The sequence below is a fragment of the Vigna unguiculata genome, chromosome 5, assembly GCF_037176805.1.
Source record: "Vigna unguiculata cultivar grain cowpea cultivar isolate G323 ecotype 2 chromosome 5, ASM3717680v1, whole genome shotgun sequence".
NCBI classification, from domain to species: domain Eukaryota; kingdom Viridiplantae; phylum Streptophyta; class Magnoliopsida; order Fabales; family Fabaceae; genus Vigna; species Vigna unguiculata.
In genome coordinates, this window is record NC_140796.1 from 2,692,429 (window position 1) to 2,703,291 (window position 10,863).

The 10,863-nt window shown below is 28.3% G+C and overlaps 1 pseudogene; it reads right to left on the reverse strand.

Annotated features, from left to right (window-relative positions):
- Nucleotides 1-3,956: 3,956 nt before the first annotated feature.
- LOC114184897 (phenolic glucoside malonyltransferase 1 pseudogene) lies at nucleotides 3,957-5,756 on the reverse strand (annotated as a pseudogene).
- Nucleotides 5,757-10,863: the final 5,107 nt, after the last annotated feature.

Below are 10,863 nucleotides of genomic sequence, written 5' to 3' on the forward strand. Positions count from 1 at the left end.
GGAAAACTTTTCGTCTTCCAAGAATTTTTCATTTTGAATTATGACTATTTATTATGAACAACAACAATCATGATTTGTGGGACTCAATGAATCATGAAGTATCAATCAAACACATAATTAAAGTTTAAGACATTCCCGAAAAATATTATTTATCAATTTTAAGTATATAAAAAATATAAAAATTTTATATCATCATGTTGTTTTTTGAGATGTTATATGCTTCTTTATTTATTGCTAATGATTAATACAAAATGCAAAATCTTCTTCTATTAATGTGCTTGAAAACCGATTGATCTAATATTACTTATTATGGTTGTATTCTTAACTTTATATCAATTATGGTTTTAAAATATTGCATTGGAAACCAAAATCTTCTTCTATTAACGTGTTTGAAAACTGATTGATCTAATAATACTGATTATGGTTGTATTCTTAACTTTATATCAATTTATGATTAAATTTATATATTAATTTAAGAATAAATTTATATTTATGTAAGACTAATGTAATATTATCATTTTATATTTTTATATAATATTACATTACATTGAATTTACATTGGAAACTATTTTTTTTCATTTAATGTCCTTCGAAACTGAATTTTTCTTATAGTTGATTTTTGTAAACACCAAGCAGTAGATAATATTAGGTAATATATTCCTTCCGTGTGTTTTTAGAATAAATTTCAAAATTAATTCATTTATCGTTTTTAAGTTGTGAAAAATTAATCATAATACATATAATAATATTAATAAATTTTGGATTCAAATTTGAAATCGTAACTGACAGTAAAAGAAATAGAATGTGATAAAAAAAATTAAATTTAACATTTAAAATGAAAAATATATACAAAAAGTTAATTTTTGGAATAAATACTTTAATATTTCTGATAAAAATATATAAATTCAAATATTCAAAAAATTTGATGACCCATAATGATATAATAATATATTATAAAATCTAATAATATGTAACAATGTAAATATAAAATATAATAATATTAATATAATTAAAATATAAGGTAAAAATTAAAAATTATTTTTTTTTAACTTTTAAAGATATGGAAATAATTAACTATTTTAATTTCAATATTATTGCAAGATTAAAATTCATATATTGTGAAAATTGAAATTCGAAGTATATACAATAACATTTCCTCTAAAAGCAATTACCAAACTGAAACTTTAGAATGAAAGTGGTACTATTTGACTAATTAAACAAAAAATATATCAATAAAATTTAAATTTTAACATTAAAAAAAATTGTAAAATAGTGTAAGTTTTTCAATAGATTCTTATAATGTCTCTAAACAACTTTCAAATATTTTTAACTTATAAGAAAGGTTTGTATTTTATATTTATCAAAATCTGAAAAATGATAAATTAAAAAAATTTAATGGAAATACATTAATATTAACAATTAAAAACAATAAAAGTTAAAAATATGATATAGAAAATAAACAAGTAATATAATATTTAGGAACAAAAGATCTATGGTTCTTAATAATATAATAATATATTAACATATTAGTCCTAATATAATAATAATAGTAAAAATAATTAAAATATAGTGTAAAATAATAAATAAATAATTGTAAAATTTAAATATGAATTTTTAAATATTTTTAAATATTTTTAAATATTTTTCACGTATTTTTTGACATTTTACACAAATTTAAACAATAATTTAAAAAATAATTTTTATAACATAGACATTGGTATATCATTACAAGTTAAAATTATACATTCTTAAAATTTTTAAAGATATAAAAATCACTAATAATGTCGATTTCAATATTTTTTTTTAAATTAGGATATATATTGTCAAATTTGAAATTCAAAATATAAAGTAATAAAGTTTGAATTTAAATTCTAAATTTTAAAAGCTATGAAATATGGGAGCAAAGTTAAAATTTGAAATTCAAAATCCAAAAAAATTGTAAAAAAAGGACTCCAATAGAAGAGTCTATCAACGTCTAACCTTTGTATTTTTGCATAGTGTACTATTTATATTTGTCTACATTTTGTAAGTTTTGATTGTTTATTATTTATATTTTGTTTGCAGTCTAACATTTGTATCTTTAAAGAATCTACTATTTATATTTAGGTGTAATTAGTCGGATAATACTCACTTTTGTTTGGATATGTTAGTTTCATACCCACTTTTACAAAGGTGTCAATTGGGTCATAACTTTGGAAAATATATCTCAATCAGGTCTCTTTGAGAAAAAAAATATTAATGCCATTAATGGTATCGATATTTAGAATGACTTACAAGAGTTAAAGGAACCTAATTGAGACATTTTTTCAAAAGTTCGGATTCGATTGACACATTTTTAAAAGTAAATACCAAACTGACACATCTGAAGAGAGTGAGTACTATCTGACTAATTAAACATTACATTTATATGCACGATCTATCATTTGTAGCTTTATATCGCTTACTCTTCACATTTTTGTATCATCTAATGTTTGTATCTTTATTAAGTCTACTCAACAATTTTTATATCGTCCATCATTTTTATTATTAGATAAACAACTATTATATTTTTCTACATTTTTTACTCAATATTTCATTCAAAATTAAATTTAATTTCTTAATTTTAATTATCTAAATCTTAATATATTATTTAAAATAATTATATATAATACATTTTATTAAAAATATATATAAATAACTTAAATACATTTTTATTATAAAATCAATTAAAATATTATTATTGAATTTTATAAAATAAAATTTATATTAAATTTTAATTATACTTTTATAATTTTAAATTAATTTAATAAATATACTGTAATTTTTAATTTTAAAATTCGATATCCCGTGTATACTAGTAGTATTACAACAGCAAATAGTTTTTTTTGACAGCTGTAATTTGACACAGTTATGAAAAAGAAAGAAAGGAGCATGTAACATATTTTGGGATTCCTGGACAAACCGACACCCATCACAGAGATATCATCTCGCCAATACTCTCTTACCTATTCATCATGATTAATAAATTTATTTATATATTTTTTAGACATCTTTTAAGAATTTAATTTTATCTATATACTCATATATAATTTAAAGATTTGTTTAAAATGAATATAATTTTATATAAGCAAATCATTATGAAACTTATAATTATTAAAATAATAAGGTAAAAATATGGTTTAATCCCTAAAAATCGAACTTAATTTAAAAATAATTTTAGTGAACTTTGGTCACTATTTGATTTTGTACTTTTAAAATTATTATATTTGATTCCTATAACAATTCTATTCTAACAAATCACATGCCACTTATTTTTATTTTTTATAAAATAAATATTAACTTCATTATAATCCACATTTTTAATGATTAATAAACACATTTGTTGTTCATAGGTTGAGAATTTGATTTTTGGGGGAGGGGCTTCTCAACACATGTACCACGTGTTTTTCTTTTCCTTTTTTTCTTTACAATTTGAAAAAACCCCGCTTTTTAAAAATCAAATTCCTATTGATATTTCAACATCAGAATTTAATTTGCCAGGAAGTCAAATTCTAGTCTGATTATTTTAATTTTGTTCTAAAATTCAAAAAAAGAAAGAGTGGGAGGAGCTATTTCACGTAGTTATTCGAAAACCGAATTTTCAACAAAAATAATAAACATGCCTATTTTCGAAATCTAAATGAAAATAATTTTATTTAAGTAAATTATTATGAAACGAATTTATTTTGGGAAAGAAATCTTTAATTCTCTTTGTTTTATTAAAGTTTTAACCAATAGAAAGAGAAGAAGTTATCATTTTCACAGAGGAATCATTGGGTACACTTCGCATTGATAACTTATCAATATAAAAACCAGACATACAGGTAGAAAAATGATATTGGGACCACCATTTTATTTATATATATATATATATATATATATATATATATATATATATATATATATATATATATATGATTAGTATAAATAGAAAATGATTATATCAATGATTAAGTATGGATTTCTTAACTTCACCTTTTATATAATAATGCAGAAGTATCTAATATTTTGGTGAGTTAGACCATTCAAAAAGAACTAGTAGAAAGTAAAATTGAAAAAAAAAGTAGATATACGATGATGAAACTCACTGAAAGAGGATTTTTGTAGCAAATGCAGAAGACTTTTGGTTTTGTGATAAGGAAGAAAAGCGGAAGATTGTCGGCAGATTCTTGAATTTCAGATATGTCATGTTGAATCACTCATCTGTTAATCCTCCACGAAACAAAGTGGCAAATAGATCCATCACAGATCTCTTCAGAACAACGCCAACTTCAACACCACCTTTCTCATCTCTCTTCTCTGCCAATCCAATTGTTAGGGCTCTATCAATCGATGCAATCTCCACCTTTGAAGGCTTTCCCCAACCAAAATCATTCCCATAAACCCCAAAACGGTTTGACCCTGCAATTCCTATGATTTCAATTCCCTCTTTTGCGGAAGCTGCAAATCTAGCAGCAAAAGTATCTGCGTCATGAAAAACACCCTTATCTAACATCTCTTTTATTTTACTATGAATACTTTTGGCAATAATAACAAACCCTTCTTCCTTTATAAATGCTGACGGTTTAGCATCCAAGAAATTCCCCCACACACAGTTCCCAAAATAGTTTTCAGGAATTGGAGGCTCCAACCTGGCCCTGCAATCCACACTGAACCCACCAGCAAACCTATTTTTCTCCTTTTCAACTCCGTGCCAGGCCTTCGCAATGCAAACCACAGCATAAGCGCAGGTTACAACAAAAGTCGACAGTTTGGTTGGTTTTGAAGAAACCGTTGAGTTTGAGTTTGGTTCTGCTTCAACTATGTCTACACTGTCCCACTTGGACAGCACCCAATTCTTTAATCTCTCCAAATCTGCTACCGTGAGGACGAATGTCCCTCGGACCTGATCCTCCAATCTTGGAGGGAAAGGTAGAAGCTTCAAGCATCTTTCTTCCCTATTTTCACCTGGGAACGAATTGATTACGAGCTTAGTTAAATCGAATGATGCGTTGAACCCTAACTCACTCGGGCTTTTTATGACTGTTCTGTCAAACAAAGGCTCCAATTCTGGAGCCAAAGATGGTAACGATGATGGTGATGACTCAGAGTCATCATCACTGGTTTTACACAGAGAAGCCCAAGCTTTGACGAAAAGAGTTGAAGATTTTCCGTCAAGGACGGCGTGGTGAGTGCTGATTCCTATGGCGAACCCTCTGTTAGGGAACAGAGTGATTTGGAGAGCCATAACAGAGGCATGAGAATCTGAGGATTCCAAGTGAGGCACCAAACAACGTAACTCTGACGCTTCTTTGGGTGTGTTGTCCAACGCGTGGTCAAAATCGGCTTCGGATTCTGCAAGCACCACTGAAACGGCGTCGCCTGGGGTGTACTGAACGACGGGTTTGGAAGAACCATTGGGCCACAGGACGTTGCCGGCGAGAGGAGAAAAGTGATGGAGGGTGTGAGAGAGTGAAGTTTTGAGGTTTGGAACAACTTGGGTGTAGAAAATGGATGGGTTTGAATGGGTTACAGGGAGGGAATAGAAGAAGATGCGTTCCACAGGGTGAAACCTCAGCCAGAAGAGGTCGAAGAATACGAGAGGGAGGGATGTTTGGGGTGCAGAGGGTGGAGCAACACTGCACTGTTCATGGATTTTGAGGTTTTGGGAAGCCATGTGAAGAAAGTACAGAGTGTGTTGCTTTCGAGATTAAAAAGAAAAACAAGGGTGAAGCAACAATGTTGGTCCATACGTTAAATAAGCAACAGTATTCTTTCAGTGGTGTCATACGCCTATATATGTTTTTTTTAATGTTATTTTAATTATTAAATTTTGATAATTTTTTTTTATAACAAGAGGTATAATCTCTTAAGTGATTTTGAAATATTGAGAATGAGAAAATGAAAAAAAATAGAAAATTAATTAGGAAACTAATTAAATTTGTTTTAAAAATAAAAACTTTATAAATTTAAATATAAAATTTTAAATATAAATTCTAACATTTGTCTATAAATTATTGATATATAAATATTTAAAAAACAATATTTAAATAAAGTTCAATGCAAAATATACATTTAAATAAACTTAATTTTGTTAAAAATATCAATTATAATAAAAATATTATTTTAAAATTTATATAAAAATTAAATTTGATATAAGGATGAAATTGATTTAGTTTTAAAAAAATTGGAACCAAATTGAGACAAAATAATAAATACAGGGACTACATTGAGACTTTTCACATCCAACAGTGACACGTGGCACCATCACTGCCACATCACATTGTGGCACAATATCAGATTGAAACATGGCAATTTTATTTTATTTTTTTAAATTATTAAAAAAATTAAAAATTATAAAAAATTATAAAAAAAATTTAAAAATCACGTGTTGACACGTGACACATAGTTAACATGTTACTGTACAACTAACGAAATGGAACCGATTGCAACGAATTTTCAAAAATAGAAACTCAATTGAGTCTAATGAAAATAGGGGAACCTACTCGAGATTTCGTCACAAAAATGGGGACATCTGAAGTGATTTAACCTTAGTAAAAAGATGTAAAATTTTATTACTTTACTTTTTAAGTTTCATTAAAAATGTAAAAAATTATTTTATTTAATAATTTTGTCAAAAAATTATTTTCTTATCATAAATCAACAATTTTGCAAGTTGTTTTGACGTCTAGAGGTGAATTAATTTAGTAAAGTGTAATGTTATTCACTAGACATGTTTGGTACTAATTCTAAGTGCCTAATATTATTTCCTGTATGTTGTTGGTTAAAATAGTATTCTAACTAAATATAAAATTTAGATAGACTAAAATTTGATTAATTATAAAATTTGAATATTTTTATATGTATATTAATAAGAAAATAGAAAGTAGTAAACCTAAGTTTTATTTTCCTTCCCATCATAATCATTTTTAAAGAGTTTTTTATTTAGATTTAATTAGCTTTTTCATTTCTATAACTAATATAAATATTCAATTTTTTAAAAATATTTTTTTATTTAATTGAGTATAAATTTTATTTAAAACGTATAGTGTTGGCCCTTCTGATAAATCAGCAACAACATCCTTTTGATGGTGTCATATTTCAATGTATTAAATTTTTATTTCTTCTGATTTTCTTTTTCATCCATTATCTCCTCCTTACTCTTCACATTATTTATCCATCTCCTTCTTCATCTTCCATTCCTACACCAACTCTCCATCTCTTTTCTCCTCCATTTCTTTCATCTCCTGTCAACCTTCATATCTGGTGCACCTCATCTAAAAATTAAACAATCATTGTGTTCATTTAAGGCAATCACTATCCATCGCCCATTATCGTTCATGGTTGCCCTATGCTGCCATCAACCTCCTTCATCCAATGACGAATACAATGATCATTAATTTAATTCGTATTAATTCGTTTGTTTTGACAGAGTATTTTAATGAAATAATTTTTTTTTTCTGAAAAATTTAGATTTTTTTATAATAAAATGTTTTATTTGGATAAAAAATTAAAAAATATTTTTTGAAGTATTTTAATTAGTTAAATTAGTAGAAATTCAAATACTCTCAAAATAGGTAGAATTTGGAATTCTTCTCACCCAGTCTCACATTCTAGATTCTCTAGAAGAGTTCTCAATTTGACTCAATCCATAGGACTTGGTTTTGACCCACATGGGCTAGGACAAAAAAAGTCCACATGGTCTAAAAACCCCACATTAAAGAAGCCCACAGAGTCAAAAACCCCACAAAAGCCTTGTGCTTAAGGACCGACCCATGTGCTTTATTCTTAAACATGAAAAATATATTCTTTTTTAAAATAGATTATTAAACATTTTTACTCGACCATAATTCGGGTCAGGTCGTCTTGACACTTGGGACTAGGTCTTCGAGCTGACCTACGAATCTACTTAGGTCGTCAGGTCGGCCCATCCCATTTGGGTCAATGGTCTGGCTTGGTCCGACTGGGTCGTCGAACCCATCTGGCCTGACTAAGTCATCGAGCCTGTTTAGTTTTAAGGACTCAATAGAGTACAAAAGTTAGAAACACAATTCGAACACATTTCTCAGTAAATATTAGAGTTGTTTACGCCGTTTGACACATTCTCGACTCAATATTCACTGAGAAATGTATTCGAAACATAAGAAAAAGTTAACAAAATTGAGTTAAAATGACTATATTCATTCATTTCTAAAGTTTAGGGACCAAAATTTATCAAAGTTTTGACCAGGGACGAATTCCAATTTTGAGTCAAAGTTCAGGGATTAAAACCATACTTAACCCTTAATTTATTTGTCATACGGACACCTAAAATATTAAAATGAATAATAATAAATTAATAATTTAAGTGAAATTGAATTTATTTTTTTGAAATAAAATTATGAAACTTAACCTTATACAAAATAACGTACAAAAATACGAGAAAAACCTTTAACTAAAAAAAGTCAAGTAAATTTTTCAACATAAAGTCTTAAAAATAAAAAATAAAATCTAAACGGCTAGCCTGACATGTGAATGAATTACACAAGCCATAGGTTGAAAGTCTCCCTTTTTTTTTTCTTTTTTTTTTAACGTTTATTATTAAAAAAATACATATTTCCTACTAATTTTTGTTTTAAAATTTTTTTCATAGGAAATACTTACAAATTTTGTTGTGAAAAAAAATTACAAGAAATTGTTACTAATTTTTTGCAAAATATTGTATAAAACACTTTTTACAACAAATTTTGTAGAAATACTTGCAAATTTTTTAATTTTGTAGAAAATGATTATTCACGAAGGAATTACCTGTCAATTAAGATTCTTAAAAATAATGACAAGAAAAATTTCTTGCCTTTTTTTTAACAAATTTGCAAAAAAAAATCTCATACAATATGAGAATTTTTAATAATGATTTGTATCTGTTTCATGCAATTGTTGATAAAAGTTTACACATAGACTAAGAAAGCTATGCCAATCCACAATTTAATGTTAGAAGTTTGTGAAATTTTTAATACTATATAATTATAATAATAATAATAATTATTATTATTATTATTATTTTGTTCTATTTTCTTTGAACTTGACCATTATGTTTGTGTTGAATATCCTTGCAAGCTCTATATTGTAGAATTATTGTTGGATTGGTTATTCATTTTAATGGAAAAAAATCGTGATTTATCAAAAGTATTTGCCTGCCAGGTCCATTGTATATGTATCTTGATAAGAAAAAGTAAAAAATGTGGCAAACCAACGGCTTCTATATCTATACTAAGTTATAGGCTTTCCATCATCATCATTCTTGGAGAGCTTTTTATTCACATAAAAATGAATTTAATAGGATTATAATTCTTCAATTTGAACTTTCTTTTTTCTAGCAAATTATTGACATACTTTCTCTATAAAAAAAATATTTTTTTAAACTTACCACACTAATGCATTTTAGACTTTTTACATCGCAGTATATACTCGAGTTCTCGAGCAACCGAAACATATAAACATGCGGTATTTTAATATATTTTTTCATTTACCTCACTGAATATGCCTCGGTTCTAATTGAACCGAGGCAGTAAAACCTTTACGCTTCGGTCAAGCTGCCAACCGAGGCATATTAGCTTCCTAATAATAAAAAAAAAAATTAACATGGCAATATGCAGTGGGACTTCGTAGGGTTAAAAAACTCCAAACCATTTCACTGCACAGTGTCGTCCCTTCTTCTTCTTCTTCTTCGAGAATCCAACCACTGTGCGTCGTCCCATTTTGCCTGCACCGTCGCTGCACCGCCGTCGCACCATTGTTGCACCGTCAAAGAGGCATTTTCGGCGCCAGGTGCTAAAGATCTGGGTCGAAGTCGAGGCTGTTGCACGCAATGTGGTGCGCATTGTGGTTCCACTTCCACCAAGCAATGTTGAGTCCGACGAGAACATTGCCAGAAAGGATCTGGATGGCGCGGTTGAGGCGGCGATTGAGCATGACGTTGTAGTGGCCAGAGTCATGGCCAATCCAGCCGCTCTGAATCCAGAGGAAGCCGATGCTGTGGAGAATGCGGGGAGGAGGGCGACGGCGGACCAGAACCACTTCTTCTGCTGGAGGAGGGACTCGAGAGCGGCGAGAGCGGAAGGGATTAGGGTTTACACATTTTTTATTTATTTCTGATACGCAATAGGTCTCGGTTTGACAGAAACCGAGACAGTAACAACTTAATATGCCTCGGGTTCATAACCGAGGCATAAAGAACTAGCTTTTTACCTCGGCAGTATATGCCTCTGTTGTTCACCCGAAGCCAAAAGGTGAAAATAACTGTTGTTTTTTTCCTTCCCTGCATTGGTGCCGATTCAAATATATCATCATTGATCCGAAAAGATCATGTAAAGAAGTGAAAATGACATATGTGTGTGCTTTATAATTTATATAATTTTTAGAATAAGTTTAAGTGTATATTAAACTTAATTTTGAAAATTTATATTAATGGTACAATAAATTTTAAACAAATATATATTACAGAGAGATGAAGGGGAGAAGAAGAGGAAGAAAAAAAACACACCAAAATTAGGTTATAAATATGATAAAAACTAACTTACATCAAGTGGAGGAGTAACTTTCTAAGCAGTGTGGACCTATATGGATAAAAACAAGTATCAGCATAAAAAATATATGGAAGAGGGTTGTTAATAGAAAATTTGTGTATGAACACTTTTTCAATCTTTCTACAGTTATCTATCACTTCTTATTGGTTGTAGATAAACACGTTTGAAAAATATTTATAACGTGTTTGAAAATGGATTAAGAATGAGAAATTTCGCATCACAATGAACACTCTTTCAAAAGTTTTCAACCCCTGCCAAATCAAGCGAGGGTATTAATGGTGTTATAAATCAGTGTAATAAT